General features: G+C 42.0%; 1 long non-coding RNA gene across 1 annotated transcript; it reads left to right on the plus strand.

The window, feature by feature from the left end:
* The first annotated feature begins 4,483 nt into the window (after positions 1-4,483).
* LOC109184361 lies at positions 4,484-19,929 on the plus strand. Its single transcript, XR_002054752.1, has 3 exons — positions 4,484-4,495; positions 17,622-17,629; positions 19,857-19,929. It is a non-coding gene; the product is annotated as an uncharacterized LOC109184361 (long non-coding RNA).
* Positions 19,930-24,498: the final 4,569 nt, after the last annotated feature.

Here is a 24,498-nt window from a genome sequence, read left to right on the forward strand (position 1 = left end):
AGCCTTAAAGTTATAAATTCTAAAATTGGTATGATAAAATTTTATCTTGATCATCAATTTAAACAGAAGAATCCAGTGACATAAAACTTGCCTGTAGGCTAAAGATTTATTCAGTTAGACTCAACTGAGACTTTATGGTAATCAAATAGAAGAATCTAGTGACACAAAACTTGCCTGTGGGCTAAAGTTTTGTTCGATTAGACTCAACTAAAACTTTATGATAAAATTATTATCAAAGGGGATAGAAGAATCTAGTGACATAAAACTTGCCTGTGGGCTGAAGTTTTATTCAATTAGATTCATCTACAACTTTATGATAAAACTATCAAACCATGTTCCTTTTCTTAACCCCTGTGGGTAAATTAAGAAATATGATTTAATATTTTATCTTGACTATTTACATTAATATAATAAAATTCCTGTGGGTAGATTTTATTATACTTTATGTAATTAGTCACAAAGTGATCAAAATAACTTAATAATTTCAGTTATGAAATTGTATCGATCACTTGATATTTGTACACAAAAGAATATTAATGTACCAAGCTATTAATCCAAATTTCTTCCATACATAAAAAATACACATAAAAGAAACTAGACTAATACCACAAAATGTACACATAAAAATACTTTTGAATATGTACATATATCATAACTTTATGATAGAAGATGTCAATTTATTTATATTAAAACCATATGTTAAATAAATTTACCTTCCTATCTATAATGATAAAACTCACCAAAACTATATTCCGATGCATAATTGCCTGTGGGCTAAATTATGATCATAGTTTGGTGTTTTTACCCTAATTAATTATATAAACATAACAAAATTGCCTGTGGGCTAAATTTTATTATATCATATAATTAATCACAATCAATACGTCTACTGTATGTGATCTCACAAAATTTCAATTAATCAAAGATACCGTGGCTATTACTTAATTAATCAAAATTATAAGATCACTAGATAATTTTCTTAATATCTTAGGCATCAACTTTAAAGCCTAAAAACAATTATGCAACAATATGATAAACAATCCCAAGTGTACTCCCAGGAAAGTTGGTTGGGACGGAGCCTCATTAAAAATAACCAACTCCTTAGACAGAGTAATGTTTCAAGGGAACTAGTAACACATTGGCCCCTTCTCGAGAAACTTTTCACCGGTTCAAGTTTTCTCACACTAAAGGCATAATTGACGATCAATTTTTCCAAATCTTTAATATTTCACCTATGGAAAAACTTTTAATCTTAAGTGAACATTCTAAACGGTCTAAAGGTGCTTAAACATAATGCACTACCGTTTATTATTCCACACACAAAGTTCACCTTAACAAGGAATTATTATAATTCCTATCTTATGCAATTCCAAAGGCATAATTAAATTCACATAACTAGAAAATATAATGTTATATGCTAGTGAACAATTATGTATGAAATTCAATTAATAAGCTCATATCCAAATAAATTGTACATCATAATAACAATTTAAAATGAGCTATAAAACTATTATTCAAATAAAAACATAAATCCAAAACTTTAGGGATTATAAAATTTGAATAATAATTTATAATAACCATATACTTTTCAATTATTGAAAAGTTTTAACTTGTAGGCCTAATACAAAAATGATTCAATGCATATAGTAAACTTTATGAGAACTAGCTTAAAATTGTAAATTCTAACCATATCAAAACCATACGATATGTTGACATTCACAAATTAAATTCTCACAAAACTAAATTGCATAATTTAAACCATAATATTATGCACTTAATTTAATTATATGCATAAAATAAACTTAAAAATGTGAATATAAAATCAAATATTCATACTCAATCAAAGCGGGCATCACAATCCAAAAACAATAATGATAACAATGTTACGACATATTGATTCCTCAGTTCAAAAACGATAAAGCTTTATTACTGTAATAACAATTACGAGACAATCATAATTGAACAATCAATTTCCTCAATCGTAACCTCTGACATTTAATAGAAATAACTATAACATTATCATCATTAACACATATGTTTTGGATCAAAAATGAAATGGTTTCAAAATTATGATTTCAAATCATACTATCAAAATCCAAAACAAATAATGATAGTAATGGCACAAAACATTGATCCATCGGTTCAAAAATCAATAATCGTTATTACTATAATAATTCTAATAATTATTACATAACAGTAATAACGGAATAATCAATTTTCTTAATTGTAACCGAACAACATTTAATTATAATAATGATAATCATCATTATTATTAAATGTTACATAATATCATCATTATTACCATAAAAGTTTTGGACAAGTAAATTCAAAAGAATTTCAAAATATGATTCTTAACTTCATAATTTAAATTATTATGACAATAATAAAATAATATTCAATTGTCATAATCATATGCTTTTCCAAAAATATGATTCAAAATCATGCATACTCCATAAAAATTGTCAAATTATGGCAAAATTGCAAGAAATTTATAACTACAATAACTAGCCACAATCATCACATGACATATATTATAACAATTAGGAGACTTAAAAAAAAGAAAAACAATCACAAAAACCGCAAGCCTTTAGAAAAGTTTCTTTCGGATAATTTTTACAACTTAATAAAATTAAAATCCGAAAATTATTAGTTGAAAAAATATAATAACCAACATTTTTCAACTGTAATGAGACCAGATAAAGGCATAAACAAAAGCAGTTTAAAGACAAAATATTATTACCATTATAATAACAAAATTTACTCAAAACTAATGGCTTTCAATTAAATCGAAACATGCCAATATTGAGCTGAATTACCAGTTAATAATTGTAACAAATTATGGTAATAAAAACAACTCTTATACAACATATCAAATGCAGGTCCAACTCCAGCCACAATTCGAAAGCCAAAAATTGTATACATATAAAGGCTCAATTGGACTAAACTTTATTACCATATTAGCAACGAAAAATGAAAGATAATGCATGCCATTAATGAAATGACTAATCTTGAGCATTTTTAAAAAAGGTAATTACTTAGAAAATATGGTAATTAAGTATTAAGCATTGAAATCTAATTTATGATTGAAATACAAGTTCCGTTACACAAGCTAGCCATAAAAAACGCGTGGAAATTAAAAGGGGAGTATTAAAACAAACCTTAATTGCATGTCTTCAGCGTTCACGTCGCCCCATCGGAAGACTGCAGCAGCCACCGGACGAACGCAACGGCCGTCGCATTCTCCCTTCGCTGTTGCTTGGACAACGATGTTCAGCCGAAACTCTCAAACCGAACCGATGTCGGTGACCAAATCGCAGCATTTTAGCGCTGCCCGCCTTCAACCATGGATGCCGGATTGCCGGTTTAGCGAAGCCATGATGGCCTAACTGCGATCAACCCGCCGTCATGCCAGAGGTCAAATCGAAGCCTCCTTATGCCAACCAAAGCCACACACCCCATAGTGTTGTCCTCTCAGCGGCAAAGCTCCATACAAGACCGTTGCACCATTTTCTTCATCCATAGACGGCCGGTCACCTTCCATCTGTTGCCAACTGCCGGAACTCCGATTCGTCGCAACCCCAGGTGAACTACAGTGGCGAAGAATGCCTCACCTGTCCAGGCCTTATGAAGGTTCCAGGGACTTCAAAATTCGACATTATAGACGGTGGCCATTGTTCCGCTGTCTCAGTTCTCCGGCCACAACCACCCCACGATGCTCATACCCTCGACAGATGCTCACCGGAAAACGAAAACAACAACAATTCCAGGCAAGAGCAGTAACAAAACCAGGTATATTATTATAATAATATTTTTGTTCCAGCATATGCACAGTAATATACTTGTAAGGCAAAATCACTCTTAAAAGGCCACAAATTATGTATATGTATGTGATTTGCAAAAGTAATGCATGAACACAACAAAGCGGTGGAGTGGTCAAGGCGCTGATTTGGTAATCCAAGCGCCTGGGTTCAAATCTTCCTATCACTAGAATTTTTGGATTTGGATGCTGCTAACTACAGAATTCGTTCAAAAAATATACACTGAAATTGCTACAATTCCACTGGCAACAAAAACCTCAATATTTTATACAAAATATGTTTATGTAATTTAACCAACTAGGCAAAGATTATACAGGCTCTGATACCAAATGTTAGAAATGCACAAATGAAGTAGACATATTTCATATAATCTAACCTCAATAGCGGAAGCATAGGATCAAGCATACCTCCAACCATAGTTGATACCTCCATTGGATTGCTTGAAGAACAGTAAAGAGCTGATTTTGTCTACCACTTGGTCTCCTATTCTACTAGATGGTGTAGTCACAAATTACAGGAGCAGTGGGAGGACCATACACACATATATAACCTACGTGCCATCATTATAGGTTAAGTAACGGAAACCGTTACTTCCGTTTCAAACCACAACATTATGGCCATAAATGGCCTATTAACTTGCACCACTTAATGGTGACATAATGTAAATGTTACATGTTGTCCAACGAATGCAACTTGTCATAACTAAATAAACAACCAAAAATACTTTCATATTATTGGTATTGTTCAAATCTTTAGGTCACTGATACTATTAGCTTCATATACTATGCCAATAGAGTATTGAACGCTAAAGAATTCCTCCAGTGATGAATAAGTTTCACCGCCACTCATCTAATTGTATTTTTCTAAGAACTAATATTGTATCCGTGCAATGCACGGTCTACAAATTATATTTTAATATAAAGTATTATTGTAATAAACAAATCGATTAAATATATATGATAATAAATTATACATATGACATCACAATAAATTGATTGAATATATAATAATTATATTTTATTATTAAATCCGGATAAGAACGTATACGGAAAATAGTAAATTGATAACGCAATAGGCAGAGTAACAAGATAGACGAATGTCACAGGGACAATATCGTATTGAATAGTGAATTGATAAGCGGATTACAACAGGTGTAACGCTATTACAGTAGAAGATTAAGACAAGATAGAAGGTGATCCCTTAATAGGACAAACACATGCCTATTTATACAAAACAACCCTAACTAACTCGCTAATTTCACGATGGGCCAAAAGACTAAGTTAATGCCCATGCGGTGGGCCGTATGACTAAGTCCAAGCCCAGGTGGTGGGCCGTGAGACTAAGTCAAGGCCCATCATTCTGGGCCCGTAGGCAGGCTTCGGGTTTGAGAGTCTTCGTGGGCTGCTCGAGTTATACATCCCAGACCAATCGTTATACCCTGCACCACGGCGCACAGTGCACTGTGCGCCCCACGCCTCCCAAAATGACGTCGTTTTGGGAGGCGCGGTAGGAAGTTGACATGATTATGTATATTTGTTTATACAATTATGTATATTTTTTATTATGTACATTTTTTATACAATTATGTACATTTTTTTTATACAATTATGTACATCCGAATCAGGAATTTTTTGTGTATTATGTTAAGAGTTGATGTGTATTATGTTAAAAGTTTATGTTTATTATGTATTATGTTAGATTATGTGTATTATCTTTTAAAAAAGAGTATGTGTATTTTGTTATATAATTATGTACATTCATGTATACAATTATGTGTATTCTAGTATAACATTATGTACATTTTTGAACATTAGATTTTCTAAGTAAAATTAACTGCCAATCACTGGGTAGCGAAATTTCAAAAAAAAAAAAAAATTAACGACGTCGTTTTGCATCTGGGCGCACAATGCAACGCGCGCCCTGGTGCAGGACATAAATTGCCATCCCAGACCCCGGGTCTCTATTATTATTGGGCCATTTCTAATATATCCATCATCAGTCCCCCACTCTCTGAGTTGCGAGTTGTCGACAACGAGAGAGAGTAAATGTTTGGCCCAATTGAAACTGCTCGGGCTCCATGCTTGGATGAATGCTTCAGGGTCCACTTGAAAGAATATTTCGCTTATTCCAACACCTTTTAAGCTTTTAGCTTTGTGATTCATGTCTTCTCCGTTCGAGAGCGGGCTTTCTGGACGACGCAGGGTCGCTTATTAGATTTTTGCTCGCATGATTTTATTTATTTTTTCATTTTATGTAGTATGTAGTTATTTGACCAAGGGTAGTCTAGGTCCATAAACTCTTCCGTCGAGTGGCAAATGACGTCGACCTCGTGCCCCCTTAAGGTGATAGCCTTCGACCCGAGTCTTTTGACACTGGGCCGTTAGGCTTTTCCGTCGGGGTTGGTACGCGAGGTCGGACCTCGTGCCCCCTTAGGGTGATAGCCCTTCGACCAAAGTCATTTGACATCAGGCCGTTAGGCTTTTCCGTCGGGGTCGGTACGCGAGGTCGGACCTCATGCCCCCTTAGGGTGATAGCCCTTCGACCGAAGTCATTTGACACCAGGCCGTTAGGCTCTTCCGTCGAGGTTGGTACGCGAGGTCGGACCTCGTGCCCCCTTAGGGTGATAGCCCTTCGACCAGAGTCATTTGACACTAGGCCGTGAGGCTCTTCCGTCGGGGTTGGTACGCGAGGTTGGACCTCATGCCCCCTTAGGGTGATTGCCCTTCGACCGAAGTAATTTGACACCAGGCCGTTAGGCTCTTCCGTCAAGGTTGGTACGCGAGGTCGGACCTGGTAGTATCTCTTCGGTCACATCGACCGTGAATTCTTTGTCCATCACTCACAACTTTATTAGTATAAAACTGACTTATAAGAACCTCCTGTTTTGGAGAGCACAAGTTGTTCCTTTTCTTGATGGTCATGATTTGATGGGGTTCATTGATGGTACAAATCGATGTCCCGCTGTCAGCTTTTCTTTCCGACAGTGACGATGGTACGCCGGCGCAATCGAATCCCGCACATCGAGCTTGGGTTCGACAGGATCAGCCTCTCTTGTCCATGCTTATGTCGTCATTATCTGTTGAGGTGATGTTGTTGGCCATCAGAAATCACACCAGCCAGGCAGTTTGGACCGCCGTCGTAGGCTCCCTGGTGTTGTCGTCCCAGTCTCGTGGCTTAAACCTACTCGGCCAGCAGCAATCTCTTCACCAAGGAGATGCATCCGTCGTCGAATACATCAGAGCGGCTATCGCACCCTAAGGGGGCACGAGGCCTGACCTCACGTACCAACCCCGACGGAAGAGCCCAAGTACCTAGGCTCAAAGAGCTAGGACGGAGCGGCTATAGCACCCTAAGGGGGCACGAGGCCCAACCTTGCGTACCAACCCCGACGAAAGAGCCCCTAAGGGGGTCGCACCCTAAGGGGGAACGAGGCCCGACCTCGCGTACCAACCCCGACGGGAGTAGTCATTAAAAAAAAAATAGGAAATACACCGACCGACATGCCACATGTTTTATTGTCGTTTATGCAGGTTTACAGGTCGGATATTCCTGAAGGAACCCGGTCGGACCCGACCGGTGCATCTCCCGACCAACGTCTTCAACACCCGATCGATGGGTTTTGGATGAGAGAGTTGGGAAGAAGCACATGGCAACGTTACACGTTGACAGGCAGGGCTCGCGGGGTGGAGACACGTGGTTGCTACGTGGGTTACATGCCGGCCGGCCGAAATTGTGTCTCCAGCCTAGCGGCTATAAATACCCACGGCGGCAACAGTGTGGGGGACTTTTGGAACGATCGATAGGCTATTTACAGAGCTGCCCGACCGCAGTCAGTCGGCCCTCGGAATAGTCATTTAGATTGTATTAGGTCCTTCTACACGATCAATAAAAGACTTTACTTGCCTTGACTTGGTCGTATTTCTTACTTTGACCGCATTAGGTGGAATTAGTACTATCATTTTGGCGCCGTTTGTGTGGACCCGTGCACGAAAGCTAACGTTTGACGAGCACCGGTTCTATCTCTCACAATGTATCCATTCATGTATCACACTCTAAGCGATGATCAAGCAAATGTAGTGAGCTCATCCGATCATCAGCCCACTCAGTATCAAGGTCAAACCGTAGACCTCAACCTCAACCAGTCACCGCCTCACCCGGCGGCACAATACCCGGCCGCCCAGCAACCGGTCAGCTATATTCAACCGGGATATCCACCTCCCGGTCAGCAGTTTCCTTTCCCTGGGCAGTATCCGTACCCGGTCCCACCTCCACAATATGGGTACTGGCCCGATCAGCCGATGTACTACACACCCCCGACCGGCTATCCCCAGTATATGCATGTGCACACGGCTCCAGCCTCCGCTCCTCCGATTTACCCGACTATCCTGACTGAGCCGGAGCTTCAGCCCACTTCTCGGGCTAGGCGCTCGGCTCGTTCGAGGTTGGGGTCGCAAGGTGCCGAGGCCATGGAGGTACCACGGCAGGCCCAGCAGGTACAGCCGGAAATGCAAGCCCTGGCGGAAGATCCCGAAGTATAAGCCAATCGGGAAGTGGCGTTCGAGCGGCTCCGACCAGCCATGCGTCAACGATTGGGACCACAGGACCCGAGCCGGCGCTTAGTAGATTTACCGATGAGAGAGGCCAGCCAGGAGGGATCATCTGGGCATAGTGGGTCAAAATCACACCGTCGACGACGTGCCCGGGAACCGGCCCAGACACAGATGATTGAGCTTAATGAGACCCGAGGACTGCTCAACGACTTCCAAGCAGAGTTCGCTCGGTTTCGAAACGAGCACGCAATGAGGCCCCTGGTCGATCAATCAGCCTCCTTGCTGAGGACACCCTTCACGGCGAAGATAATGGCCCAGCCTTACCCGCTCGATCTGCAAGTCCCGGGCAACAAGGGTTATGATGGGAGAACGGACCCTGAGGTCCATGTCAACACTTATTACGGCAACATGATGATGATGGGCGTGTCTGACGCCGTGATGTGTAGGGCTTTCTACTCCACGCTTTCCGGTCGTGCGGTGGAGTGGTTTTGTACATTGTAGCCGGGTTCCATCTCTGATTTTGCCACTTTGGCAATGAAGTTTATGCGGAAGTTCGTTACTTCCAAGATTGTGAGAAAGCCCTACATGTACTTGGAGAAGGCCAGCAGTTAGAGGGGGAGAGCTTATCCGAATTTTTTGTCAAGTGGAAAGCCGCGGTCGAGGAGGTTAAACCGATGGATGACCTTACTGCCATCCATATGCTCCATATTTCCCTTCGGGCCGGCTATTTATACCCGGACTTCATCCTCCATCCCCCGACCACGTATAAAGAGGCCCTCCGAAGAGTGACGGATTACGCTAACGCCGGAGAAGCAAACGCCGTCAAGAGATCGCAGGAGGTCGGGACTTCATCCCGCAAACCCACCCGTCGGGCGGAACATCGATCGGGTGATGATCATCCCCGACCCTGCACTCGGCCTGGCGAGTTTACGGCTTTGAACCGATCGGCGGCGGAAGCTATGCAGTACGCCCAGTCTTGCAATCTCGTTCGCCTCCCTTATCCCGGGCAAGATGGACCGGATAAATCTAAGCATTGCGCTTATCACCGTTGTGCCGGGCATGACACGGAGGAGTGCACACACTTAAGGCAGCTATTGGAAGATTTGCTGAGTCTGGGAAAGTTGAATAAGTGTGTGGGTAAAAGGGAAGAGACAAAAAAGGATATCGATCGGAGAGATCACAGGCGCTCTCACCACCGCTCAGATCGCTCTGATCGTTCAGACCGTTCAGATCGGTCGGGTCAAGACCGCAGAGACCTGGACCCTCCATCCAGCAGCCGACCGGCGGCCAAACCGACCATCCATGTGATCTTTGGCGGTTTGGAGGACGCCTCCCGACCGAGGAGAATTGCCCGGTCGCGATCGTAGACTCCCGTGATACCGGGAAAATGCTGAAGATGGAGCCCATCACCTTCACCTTGGAGGACCAGCCTAACAGCGGAGACCACGGATTAGAATCCCTCGTGGTCACAATTGATGTCAACGGGACCGATGTCCACAGAGTCATGGTGGACACGGGAAGCAGTGTCAACGTCCTTTATTTGGACGTATTTGAAAAGCTTAACTTGGACAAGAGCGAGCTGATTCCGGTCGGCGTACCCTTGTCGGGATTCACCGGGGCGCTCATTCGCCCCGAAGGAAAAATCACGCTCCCGGTCGAGATCGGCACCCCGCCAAAATCTGTTAAGACCGAGTTGGAGTTTGTTGTGGTAAATTTGCACTGCGTCCACAACATCATCTTGGGCCGACCGGCCATAATGAAGATCGGTGGATTATTTCAATGCCCCATCTATGCATGAAATTCCCCACCCAGAACGGGGTCGGCGTGGTACGCGGAGATGTCCAATCCGCGAGGAAATGTTACACCCAGGCCATCAACAAGCGTGATATAGCACGTCTTCCCGGGTGAATACGATCGTGAAGGAAGCTACCAGTGATCGGAAGGACCAACCTGAACCTTCTGAGGAAATCGAAAAAGTTCCCTTGTCCGAGGACCGACCGGACAGGAAGATCAAGATTGGTCGGGCCCTTACCCCGGAGCTACGGTTGGAAGTACTGGCAATCCTTCGGGAATTTGCCGATATCTTTGCATGGGGGCCCGAGGACATGCCCGGGATCGACCGTACAGTCATTTGCCACAAACTTGCCATGGATCCCGCGGCAAAGCCGGTTGTTCAGAAGGCGCGGCATTTATCTTCCGATCGTCGAGAGTTCGTGAGAGAAGAGGTCAAAAAGATAGCGGCAATCGAGCACATCCGACCTGTTATCTATCCCGAGTGGGTGGTAAATATTGTTCTTGTTCCCAAGCCCCCAGCATGGAGGATGTGCATAGACTTTACCGACCTCAACAAAGCATGCCCGCTCGACCTGTACCCGCTCCCGAGCATTCATCAAATTGTCGATGAAACGGCCGGGGCCGAGCTCATGAGCTTCATGGATGCCTTTAAGGGTTATCACCAGATAATGATGCACCATGAAGATGAGAGTAAGACAGCCTTTGTGACCCCGGATGGGCTGTACTGTTATCGAGTGATGCCATTCGACCTTCGCAACGCGGGAGCAACATATCAGAGGATGGTCAACATGCTCTTTGAGGATCTCTTGGGCCGAACGATGGAAGCATACATAGACGATATGCTGGTCAAGAGTCTGGACCGAGCCGACCACACTCGGGACCTCCGAGAATGTTTTCAAATTATGCGGAGGTACCAGCTGAGATTGAACCCTAACAAGTGCACATTTGCGTTTCAAACGGGGAAATTCCTTGGCTATATGACGACTAAAAGAGGGATCGAGCCCAACCCGGCCAAGGTCAAGGCTATTCTGGATTGCAATCGCCCACTTCCGTTCGGGAAGTTCAACAATTGACCGGTCGGTTGGCAGCCTTGAGCCGTTTCCTCTCCAAGTTAGCCGAGCACGCCTTACCATTCTTAAAGGTATTGCGCAAAGTAAATGGATTCGTCTGGGACGATGAATGTCGAGCGGCTTTCGACGAGTTGAAGGAATATCTTATGTCGCCGATCGTACTGTCGAAGCCAGAGCTCGGGGAACAGCTAGAGATTTATCTCGCCGTATCCGATCGAGCAGTAAGTGCAGTTTTGTGCCGAACCGATTCGGAAGGGGTCCAGCGACCGGTTTACTATGTGAACCATGCGCTCCATGGTCCCGAGTTCCGGTACTCCCGGCTAGAGAAGGTCGTATACGCTCTATACATAGCTGCGAAGAAGTTAGCTCCCTACTTTCAAGGTAGAGCCATCCATGTGTTGACCGATCAGCCGATCGAACCAGTACTCCGCACCGCTTCTTCTTCAGGGCGCTTAGTTAAGTGGGCGCTCATGTTGACTCAGTATGCCATTGAATACCGACCACGAGCAGTAATAAAGGGTCAAGCGTTGGCAGACTTCTTGGTCGAGTGCACCGCTCAGGAGACCTGACCCCCGGAGGTTGAGGACCCCGAGGCGGCGTGGTGGTCATTGGCCACCGATGGATCAAGTAGCAAAAAAGGAGCAGGAGGAGGGGTCGTGGTCACGAGCCCGGAGGGTTTCAAGGTATACTTTGCATTAATGTATCAGTTCCATCCGACCAATAATGAAGCCGAGTATGAGACCTTTGTCAATGGCCTGCAATGCACTCGGGACTTGGGGGCTGAGTACATCCGGGCTCAGACAGATTCTGCGCTTGTGGTCGGTCAGGTCCTGGGTGACTATGAAGTAAATGGTGAGCGATTACAAGCCTACCGGGACCTTGCTATGGAGAATCTCACCTTGTTCCGGGGATACACCATTCGACATGTTCCCCGACTCGACAATGCTGATGCGGACATCTTGTCTAAGTTGGCACAAGATGCCACGGAAAACATGTCTAAAATTGCTCAGATTTTAGTGATCCCGAGGCACAGCATTCGCCGGTTGCCGATCGCACCCATTCAACCGGCGGAGGATACTTGGATCACAGATTTGATGGAATACCTCCAGCACGGTCGGCTACCAGACGACCCCCAGCGTGCTCGGAAGGCCAAACTCAGAGCTCCAAGGTTTCAGGTCCAAGACGGTCGTCTGTATAGGCGGTCATATGGAGGCCCGCTCATGCGTTGTTTAACTGCATCCGAAGCTGATTTGGTAATGAAGGAATCGCTTCGGACATCTACTCGTCGCATCAAGGAGGCCGATCACTAGCTCGCCGTATTATGCTGATCGGGTACTACTGGCCGTCTCTTCAGCTAGACTGTGAGAAGCTTGCAAGAGGGTGTGAGACGTGCTAATTATTCGCTCGGATGCCTGGACGACCGGCGACTTTCTACCAGCCGGTCACGACTGCAATTCCTTTTGCTAGGTGGGGGGTGGACATTTTGGGGCCATTCCCGCAACTATCTGGTCGGAGACGGTTCGTCATTGTCGCCATCGACTATTTCTCCAAGTGGATCGAGGTCGAGTCATTAGCCACGATCACTTCCCAACAATGTGCTAGGTTTCTTTGGCGGAATGTCATTTCCCGGTTCGGCATGCCCGTTCATCTAATCAGCGACAACGCCCAACAGTTTGTAAGCCAATACTTTCAGAACTTTCTTGCAGCGATCAGGACAACTTCCATCCGATCGTCAGTGGCTTACCCCCAGGGAAACGAACAAGTCGAGAATGCCAACCAGACAATTTTGGAAGGTCTGAAGAAGAAGTTGCATTCTGCCGGTCGTAGCTGGGCCGATGAGCTCCCTTATGTTCTCTGAACTTATCGCACGACCCCAAGAGAAGCAACTTTGGAGACACCATTCGCCCTAGTCTATGGGACCGAGGCTCGACTCCCGATCGAGGCATGGATCCCGACCGCTAGGGAGCGATCTTACAACGCCGAGGAAAATGAACATTCTATGGTTGTGGATCTTGACGGGATCGAGGAAAAGAGAGAGCTAGCCGCTCGGCGTATGGCCGAGTATCAGAAGAGAGTGAAGAGTTCGAAGGACGTTCGGGTTAACCCTCGGTACTTCTAAGTCCGAGACTACGTTCTACGCCGTCGGGAGGCAAGTCAGCCTTTGGAAGGGGGAAAGCTAGCTCAAAATTGGGAAGGTCCGTATATCATCACGGCCGTCGTGCAGCCGGGAACCTACCGGTTAGAGACAACGACCGGGAGACAGATCGAGTGCACGTGGAATTCCGAGCACCTCGTTTTATTTAGACATTAGTCATTTTTGTAATTATAGATGGAGTGGGGGCTTAAACCTGCAAGTGGGCCCGTCCATCGCTTATCATCTGTATATTTGTAAATTATTAACCGTCTGCAAACGGAAAATATTAATGTATATACGATCAGTGATTGCTCGACCGTTTGCACACAGTGGCCCGATTGGTTATTTCAATTGCTTAAGTAGGAGGTAGATTGTTCTAAATCTGCTTCATCAACCGGTCGTGCTCGGAATCTACCCGATCGAGACTTAGCATCAACGAAGGAAGAGGGGCTTTTCGCCCCACATAACACCTCTCCCTCGGTCCCGACCGATAGGGGTGTACAACTAATTGGCTCTAATAGCCATCTACCTCTTGGCCTGCCGAACATTAACGACCGGCTAATGCACTCATCTTCAGCGGACACTTGGGTCACGCCATCGATCGGGGAAACCAGAGCTATACCAAGATATCCCCGATCCGTCTAACTTCTTTCCACTGTCGCACTCAATCGTGCCTCGTGTGCACAACAGTGTGGGGGCTAGGGTGAAGGAAGGAACGCACAAGGCCAAACGGTCGGGCAAGTCCCGAACGAAAAGACCGAAGAATTTTTTGAAGGCCAATAGGCGGCAAAAGGCCAAACGGTCGGGCAAGTCCCGAATTAAAAGGCCGAAGAATTTTTTAGAGGCCAATAGGCCGAACAAGGCCAAACGGTCGGGCAAGTCCCGAATGAAAAGGCCGAAGAATTTTTTAGAGGCAAATAGGCCGATGGGTCGGGACATGAACGACCAGGCCACTAGGCCAATGGGTCGGGCAAAGGACGACCGATATACAAACAAAGATAAATACGACAAACCGAGCGAGTCAAGTTGTGTAAAACAATTTCATTAATCATTCAAAAAGTGCCCGGTACAGATCGGGACCGGGCTCCCGACGGAGTTCACTTAACAAGAATCGAAGAAGTAAAAATACACGGTCGGAAACTACACGACCTAATCTACTTCCCCACGGCGCTGCTCGGCTCGGGTACATCCTCTTCGAGGCCGAACGGCGGCGGGCCGGGGTCGGCGACCTCGTCAGGGAGGGTTGACAAGACCAGCTGAAGGTCCTCAGCGTCGAGGACTTCCTCCATTATCGATTGAGTCTTGGCGCGCATCCTCCTTTGACCGGATTTGAACGCCCAACGCCCGAACTTCCATATAATGACCTCCCCGACCTTGTCCTTCCGCAGCTCACGGAAGAAGTCCTTGGCCGACGCTTTGTCCCGACAGAGGAATCGCGTTAGATCGCCAAGATTACCCAATCGGGCTTTGAGCCGGCCGCTTAACCGAGGGCTTGTTAAGCGGCTTTCTCAGCAAGCTCCTGAGCTCCCTTCGCCTCCCGGGCGGCCTTCTCGGCAAGATCCCAATCCGCCTTCGCTTTCTTCAGTTCAGCTTGGAGGTCGGTAATCTCCCCCAATTGCCGGTCGGCGACCTTCTTTAACGCGTCGGCCTAATTGGCCAGTAGCGCTCGGTGTTGGAGGACTTGAGCCGCTCGGGATATCTGTAAAAGCGATCGGGATTAGCCCGAGCGATGGCAGTTGTATGAAAATATGAAGACAGAAGATTCTTACCTCAACCAGATCGTGGCCAATCTTCTCGGCCACCTGAACTGGGGTCAGCTTCGTCATGTCATCTTTGACCGGCTTGAGATTGCCGATCCGGGTAAGGAGTGACGTGTCGCCCGTGAGGGCCCCGACCGGAGGGCTCGGGCTGCCCTACTTCCTTCGGCGCTTCAGTGCGCCGCCATCTTCGGCCTCTTTCTCGACCGCCTTCTCCTTGCCCTTACGGGCAGCCACCCGGGAGATCAGGACGTCAAATATCTCAACCACATAGCCTTCGGCTGTGGTGACAGTCGTGGTCGCGCATAGTGGCCGGGCGACCGGGATTTGTTGATCTTTGGACGACCCGGCCGTTGTCTTCTTCTTCCCGAGTGCAATCTTCGCTCGGGGGGCTCGGGGTGCTTCCTCCTCATCGAAACCCCGTGCTATTTCTGCAAACAAAGAACCAATCGTTAGAGCTAGGTCAAAGCTAGATCGGGGAGTTAGGGTCGGGGATGATCAGTTAGTGTTAGACCTTCATTCGCCAGCTCGACCCGAGTAGCTGCCCTCGCAATCGTTACGCCCGGTGGCTCAGGCTGGTACTTCTCCTCAAGGTCTTACAGCGGCGGTAGCAGTCGGGCCTCGTCGTAGCTCTCACTTGATCGGAAGATCTTATATTCATGGATCTCGCTCGAGATCTTGGAGACGGCATCCCAGAGGGCCTTAGTCTCGACCGGCGTGACTTGTTTCCTGTAGTGGGTGCTCCACGTCCTCTCGACCGGGAGGATCCACGGGTCGTACTCGACTGAGAAGATCCTATTCTTCCAGCCCTTGTTATTCCCGGGCAAGTGCTCGATCGTGCACAAGTCCGTCCGGGATTGGATCATCAGGAATCCGCCTCCATACTTGGCCGGTAGGGTCTTCACCTGATAGATGATGTTGAACAGCTCCATCGTGCACGCAACCTCGTGCCGAGCACAGATCTGTGGGAAGCAGGCCAAGATCCTATGTGCGTTCGGGCAGATCTGGGTCGGGACCACTCGGTAGTAGCCCAGGAACGCGGTCAAGAGGGCGGAGAAGGAGAACGCGATCGGGGCTTGCAGTGAGTCATAGTGCATCCCGATCCATTTGCCTTGATGGCGCTCGATGATATTGCCAAGATGCCGTCGGGTGTCGAAACGAACTCGACCGTTGAGCATGGCGGAAATCCTCGCTGCTTCACCCGACGTCAGCAAGCACTCTTGGTGCTCGACGCTCTCACTATTCAGGAAGACGAACTCGTCGTCGGCCGGTGCAGGTGGGGCAGCTGGGTCTTCTTCGACCGGGTCTGGTGTGGCCTCCCGATCGTTGGTCGGAGGTGCGGCCTGGGGGTACGCCCCAATCACCCGGGTCGTCGTTTCCCGAGCGGCTTCGATCGGGGAGCGTTGCTCGCTCGTAGTAGTCTCGCCGCTTCCGCTGCCCGATCCGCTCGAGCTAGATGACCCCTCCGAGCTAGACGACCTTTGTCGCTTGGAGGCTTTCTGTGGTCGTTGAACGACCTCTGGTGAAGACGCCTCGATATCTATCTCCTCGCTCAGCTACTTGACCGCGTCATCATAGTCCGCACCTGAGACGTTCTAACTGTCTGTGTCCGACATTCTGTCTTCCTAAAGGGCGGTCGGGATTTTGTTAGGGTCGCGTACGACCCGATCGTGGTCAGTTAGGGCCCGTAATCGGCCATTGTGAGGTAATGTAAAGCAGAAAAGTAAAAAGCTAAAGGAGGGAGAACTTACTGAGTGATTGCAGTTCGCTGAAAAGCTGAAGTTGCGATTGCTCAACCAACTTTTGGAGTTGCTTGCTCGGGATGCTCCGATCGACTTAGAGGGTTGGTAGAAGTTCAAATGAATCTCAGAAGGGCCTATTTATAGGAGAACATTTGGGCGGGAAACGGCCCAATTGCGCGAGGTGACCGTTCCAGACTCCGAGGTGATCGTTGCAGTCTCTGAGGCGCGCAGAAGTCGACACGTGGCACGACAGAATGACAGTTGTCCGGTCGGGTTTTGTGGCGGTTGATTCGACTTTTTAATCCTGGCCCATTTTCTCGCGGGGTGGAGACACGTAGTTGCTACGTGGGTTACATGCCGGCCGGCCGGAATTGTGTCAAGGCGGGGATAACTGTTTCCCCCGATTTAGGAGGACAGTTAGGAGGCCATGACTTGTATAAAAGGCCCTCCCTTTGTCCAATTAAGAGAGATTCTACTTACCTTACATACTTTGTCCTCAGCAAACCATTGTAATAGCCTATTTACGGCATATAATACGATATATGGTCTTCACGGCCTTTACGACATCGTTCTATTTGTTCATTTTCTATCCACGTTCTTATTCCGAATTTAGTGATTCGGACCACCTCAGGTAATTAAATCCATCACATCCCCTCCACATAAGTCTTTGTCATTCATTAAATCACTTTTTTGATATGATGCTTCTTCAAATACGGTGCACTGAAATCTCGCATAAGTGGTTCGTTGTTCTAAAAGCATACAAGGTCTTCTGTGCTTCTTCAATTCTGTACTGCATGCCAAGAATAGTAGGGAGGTAGTGTATTAAGATAAGTGTCCATCATCTTCTCTCTAGTAGGGGTAGGTCTTTGGGGAAGTTCATGACTATAAGTCAGTAGTTGTAGTCACAGCCAGGCAACAAAATAATCTCTTTCTTCATTATTATTGATTCTCCTTGGCAAGTATCACTGCTGGAAATTATGGAATTTCCTACCACCTGAAAATGATCTTAAATCAAGTCGAAAGCCTTGTTCCGACCACTTTTGGTATCCGGAAAAACCTTTGTTGCTATTTTCAACCACTTTTTGCTTTCGACTTGATATAAGATCACTTTCAGGTGATCGGAAATTCCATAATTTACAGCAGTGTGTTCATCATCCCAGTGGGCTCTCAATGGATACTCATCAAAGCCTTGGGTTTTTTTCATTCTTCCAAAAGGTTGAACTCCAACCCTATCTTGGGTTGTTTTGTGGTTATGCTACGAAATATTCGTTTGATAAGTCGACGAAGCTCGCAAATTTGGGAATAGTTTATGCGTATAGTTTCTGTTAATAAATAAATATAATTAATTAAAGGCTATGGTTTATTTGCACAAAACAATCCTCATTAATCTTATATTTATTTTTTAATGATGTGTTGCATTTTGGTTCACCGTCGCTGTATAGCATCTATATATCGCCGGTGCATCAAATATTTTTCTTAATGGTAATGCCACATTTAGGGGTGTAAACGAGCCGAGCCGAGCTCGAGCCTGGGTAGGCTCAAGCTCGAGCTCGTTAATGAAGGCTCGGCTCGAGTTCGAGCTCGAGCTCGATCGAGCTTGAGAATTGATGCTCGAGCTCGAGCTCGGTAATTTTCGGGCTGCTCGAGCTCGGCTCGAGCAGCTCGATTGTTCGAGTTCGAACTCGAGCTTGATCTTGAGCTCGAGTTCGAGCTCGATTTTGACATTAAATTTGACCTATTTAATACTTTTGATTTAAAATTCAAACTACTTTGTTTTATCCATACATAAATAATAGAAATCTTTTAGGGATTTTAAGTTTAAAATTTTAATTTTTAATTGTTATTTTTATATATTATTATTATATTATATTATATTATATTATGTATTATATATATTATATATTATATGGCTCGCGAGCGGCTCGACGAGCCACGAGCCTAGAATATATAGGCTCGACTCGAGCTCGATTACTAAACGAGCAGCTCGAGCTCGGCTCGAGCTCGATTTTGACCGAGCTCGAGCCGAGCTTTGACCGAGCCGCTCGCAAGCTGCTCGGCTCATTTACACCCCTAGCCACATTACGTGTCTGTGACGATATGAGCTTATCTATTAGTCGTGTTGGTCATGCTACTTTTAATACCCCTTCTAGGTCTTTTCAAGTGTCTAATATTCTTCATGTTTCTAGTTTGTCTACATCTTTTTTATCAGTCCAAAAATTTGCGTCAGATAATAAAGTGTTTTTTGAGTTTCACCCATCTTTTTTTTTCTTTTTTTTTTTTTTTTTTTTTTTTTGTGAAGGATACCAATACCAAGGAAATTCTTCTATGGGGCAATAGCTCTGGGGGGGCTTTACAAGCTTCCCATTCCAAATTCATCTCCTACCGCTTTTCTTTTAGCTCGGGTCACCGTGTCAGTTTGGCATGATCGTTTGGGTCATCCAACCCATCGTGTTCATAGTCAGATTCTTTCTTCTCGTCATTATATGTATGCCTATTTATGATCATAGAAAATCAAAATCCAAATACATAATGTCAAGCATTCCTGAATAATAAAGAGTTAATCCAAAGTTAATGTTAGTTTGTACAACTATATATAAGTACTAGGCTAATAATCAAAATTATTATTCTAAGTTATTTTTTGAGTGAATTCCATTTTTGGTCCTACTGTTATAGGGGCTTTTCCAATTTTAGTCCACCATAATTATTTTTGACACATTGCGTCCACTATTATTAAAAGTGTTCAAATTTTAGTCCATTTTTAGATTTTTCGTGGACTAAAATTGGAACACTTTTAATAATAGTGGATACAATGTGGCAAAAATAATTATGGTGGACTCAAATTGGAATGACCCATAATATAACAATAGGACCAAAAATGGAATTCACTCTTATTTTTAAAAAAAAAATATAATAATTTTCTACCTAACAATTAAAGTAAAAAAGATTGTTTATTTAGAAAATGAAAATAAGTACATGATGAACTATAAAGAGAAAATTTTCAAAATGATCCTCCGACTATGGCATTTTTTCAAATTGGTCATTTGACTTTTAATTGCACCCAAAGAAATCCTCTGACTATAATGAAAACCTTGAATTACCAGTTTTACTCCTCATTTTAACATCCACTTAACACCAAATCTAGCGGAGGACCATTTTGGTTTAAAATTTAATAATTGGAGAACCACTTTGGATGCAATTAAAAGTCAAAGAACCAATTTGAGAGAAGATCATAGTCGGAGGACCATTTTGAAAATTAACTCTTGAATTTTAGAATAATTGACTTATAATTAATTGCACAGATGTAATAATTAAAATTAAATTATTTTTTCTTTTTTCATATTTATTTTATTAATAATATAATTAGATAAATCATATTACATATTTATTTTTCTAAGATAATTCCAGACAAACAAGTCATATATTATTCAATTATTTGAGTGATATTTTTATACTAGTCTTATAATTAAATAAATGTACACTTTTAAACATTAGAATTATTTATAATTTCATTTTTTTATTATATAAATATATAATAAAAAAATTATTTGTCCATCGCACAAGTAATTTACTCGTGATAACAAATATTTGTGGTAGAAACTAGTCAATTGCTTGCCGTTACTTGTAACGTTCTTCTTAATACCCAAAAAAAAAAAAAAAAAAAAAAAAAAAAAAAAAAAAAAAAAAAAAGTGCTTTTTTTTATATTAGTAAAAGATGACCATTAAATGCTTGTCCATCTCATCTTTACTATATGCATGAGATTTGATAAATACGTAGTAATAATTAATAAGTTGGTGGCAGATAGTACTCTATAAACTTTAATGAGTTAATACCCAAAATCGTCCTCGACTATAGTGGTTTTTCTCAATTTCGTCCTAAACGACTTTGGTGACCTAATATCGTCCCAGACTTTTGTGTTTCGCTCAATTTAGTCCTCCATTTGTTATTCCGTCAAATTGGTGTTAAATAAAGGGACAATTCAATAATGTCAATATTGATCTCTCTTTACTTTCAACTTGTGAAGTGCGAAATTCTTCTTTCTTGTACGAATTACACCCAGAATTACTCCCGGACCTACAAATCAAATTTTATATTCGCAGTTTTAGAAGTAATTCTGGAAGTAATTCGTAAAAAAAAAAGGATTTCGCAGTTCACATGTCTATGAGTAAAGAGATGCCAATATTAAAATTACTGAATTGTCTATTTATTTAGCACCAAATGGACAGAATAACAAATGAGAGACTAAATTGAGCAAAAACACAAAAGTCTGGGACTAAATTGAGCGAAACACAAAAGTCTGGGACGATATTAGGTCACCAAAGTCGTTTAGGACGAAATTGAGAAAAACCACTATAGTCGAGGACGATTTTGGGTATTAACTCTATAATTGAAATTAAAGTTTACTTAATACAAAATTATATATTCCTCCGATATGCCAATGATCTTGTGGTCAAGTGACATAAAGAGACTTTTTCAAATGGGAGGTCATAGGTTCGAGCCATAAAATCAATAGTACTAAAAACATATATATATTCCTCCAGTATTAGTTCAAATACAAAGTTAAATACCACTTTCAAAAAAAACAAAGTTAAATACCTAGTTTATATTAGTCTATCGACTATAGTAATTTTTCTTGATTTAGAGTCCGTTAATCCGGAATATGTTTTCTAAAAAATTAGTCATTTGTCTGAAAACATTTTCTTTTCCAGTGTTTGGTTGCATTCTGTAAAACTGTCTTGGTATGTTTGGTTATTTTTAGGAAAATGAGTAAAATTATATAATTAAACATTTTATATATTTTATTTAGATATATACCCATCAGCTCTATAAATATAGTATCAATCTACAAAGGAAAGAGCAAAATGCAGAAAATGAAGACAATAAAAAAACCCTACTGGATGGATTACATATTCATATCAATAAAGACTGTGTGTGTAGTTTATGATATTATTCTTGGTGATGGAAAATATGCTTTGGATGAGTAAGGAATGAATGAATTAATTTGATGAATAAGGTTATAATATAATCAAAAAATTTAAAAAAAACAAAAAAAAAAAAAACAAAACAAAACAAAACAAAAACAAAGTTGGTTTCCGGCGAAAACCATGTCTTAGCGTGTTGACGGAAAATGACTTCTGCCAAATTTTGACGTAAGTTATTTTCTGTCAAAATGGCTTCATTTTCCCCAGTCAACGGAAAATGTTTTCCGTTGACTAGATTTTTCTATTGCATCCAAACACTAAAAACTCGAAAAATATTTTCCATAAATCATTTTTTAGGTTTCCAAACGGACCCTAAGATAGCTAATTGGTAATTGCACAAATTGTGATTTTACCCAATTTAGTTATCGACTATAATGTTTGTTATCAAATTAATCCTTGATTCTAATAGCCGATTACTCAATTGAGTAAAACCATCAAAGTCGATGACATAAATCAGATTACATATTTATTTATCCAAGATAATTATAGACGAACGAGTCATATATTATTCAGTTATTTGAGTGATATATGATAATTTTACACTAATTTTATAATCAAATAAATATACACTTTTAAATATTAAAATTATTTATAATTTTATCTTTAATTTTATTATCAAAATATATAATAAAAATAATTTTATCCATGCATCGCACAAGTAATTTACTATGATAACAAATATTTGTGGTAGAAAGTAATCAAATGCGTTGCCGTTACTTGTAACGTTCTTCTTAATACCAAAAGAAAAGTACTTTTTTATATTAGTAAAAGATGACCATTAAATGCTTCGTCCATCTCATCTTTATTATATGCATGAGATTTGATAAATAGTACTTAATAAGTTGGTGGCAGATAGTACTCTATTAACTTTAATTGAAATTAAATTAAAGTTTACTTAATACAATATTATATATTCCACCGATATGTAAATGACCTTATGGATGATCAAGCGACATTAAGTGACTTTCTCAAATAGAAGATAATAGGTTAGAGCCATAAAGTCAATAATACTCAAAAAAAAAAAAAAATTCATTCGATATTAGTTCAAATACAAAGTTAAATACCTAATTTAGTCATCGACTATAGTGATTTTTATCGATTTACTCTTAAATGACTTTTTGTGCTTAATTAGGTCCTCGACTTTGATGATTTTAACTAATGAGTATTTTTTTTTTCTAATAGCCTAGGACTCAACTGGATAAAACCATCAAAGTCGATGACCTAATTAAGCACAAAAAATCATTTAGGACTAAATCGAAAAAACCACTATAACCGAGAATTAAATTAAGTATTAACTCTATATTATTCTATCTGGCTTGAATATAATTAAGATTTAATTTAAATACAACCAAACTCTTTTTAACCTAATCATCGATAATAATTAATAAATACAATCACTACTAAATTACTAATACCTGCAAAATGGCGGCTATATATACCCCCTTTTCCTCCCAACTATTCCCACACTAATCCTATTCTTAAATTGAGCAAATTAAAGCTAGCTACATAATGGCAGTCGTCGGAAACCGAAAGCAGCTGACGTCATTGCTCCTCCTATGTATCATCATCTCCGCCGTTATGCCGCCGTGGGCCGCCGAGGCGCAGGTATCATGCAGCGACCTTGTCCACAACCTTTTACCGTGCATGAGCTACGTGTTGGGAGGAGGTACCATACCGGAGGAATGTTGTAAGGCCATGCAAACCATTGTGAATAATTTAAAGACGAAGCTAGACAGGCAAAGCGCGTGCGAGTGCATGAAAGCTGGGGTTTCTAAACTCACATCGGATCAGCTAAAACGGGTTCAAGCTATTCCGGATTATTGTAAAGTCAGTGTTCCTTTTAAGATTAGTCCTGATGTCAATTGTGCAGCAGTCCAAATGAGACTTAATTAAAAGAAAATGACTTCTTTCAATATATGTATTAATACCTTGTGGTGTTGATTAGAATGGTAACATTTATAAATAAATTCAGTCTTTTTAAAATTTAATAATTTCTTTTATCTTGTGAAAATTTAAATGATTTTAAGTGTGAAATCAACCGATTAAAAATTATTGAAAAATTAGCCTTCCTTCTAAATCACTAAAATATATAATTACTTATCAAGTTTATTGAACTTTTCTATTATAAAAATTTAGAAAAACATTTAATAAGTCATAATAATTGTTGTGTATTATCATGTGTGATTGATCTTTGTTCGAAGCCTCATTACAGAATACGAGATAAAACTGAGAGAGAAAAACTAAAATGTAAAAATTGAACAGAAAAATTCATGGCCATTCTCATTCATCTAGTAACATTACATTTCAACATACAACATGTACGATCCTTGAAACTAGAAAGAATAACAAATCCACTCAGATAATGGCCATATATTTTTTATTATTTATAACATTTCCCCTTCGACATTATCTTACTACACTCGTGTCTCGTTAAAAACTAGCTAGAAAAATTCGGTGAGAAAAAACTAATCGAGGAAAAAAGAGTACATGATGTATTCAAAATCATATGTTATAAGAGTTGCCTTATTAAAGCCTTTACTATAAGAAAACTCAGTTAGAAAAACTTAGCTAATTAAAGAAAAAAGTACAATTATAAACCAATCATAAACCTTCAGTGTATAATCTTCAAGAATATTATTCAATTATATTTGAG

Source organism: Ipomoea nil, unplaced genomic scaffold (genome assembly GCF_001879475.1).
Source record: "Ipomoea nil cultivar Tokyo-kokei standard unplaced genomic scaffold, Asagao_1.1 scaffold1259, whole genome shotgun sequence".
Lineage (NCBI taxonomy): Eukaryota > Viridiplantae > Streptophyta > Magnoliopsida > Solanales > Convolvulaceae > Ipomoea > Ipomoea nil.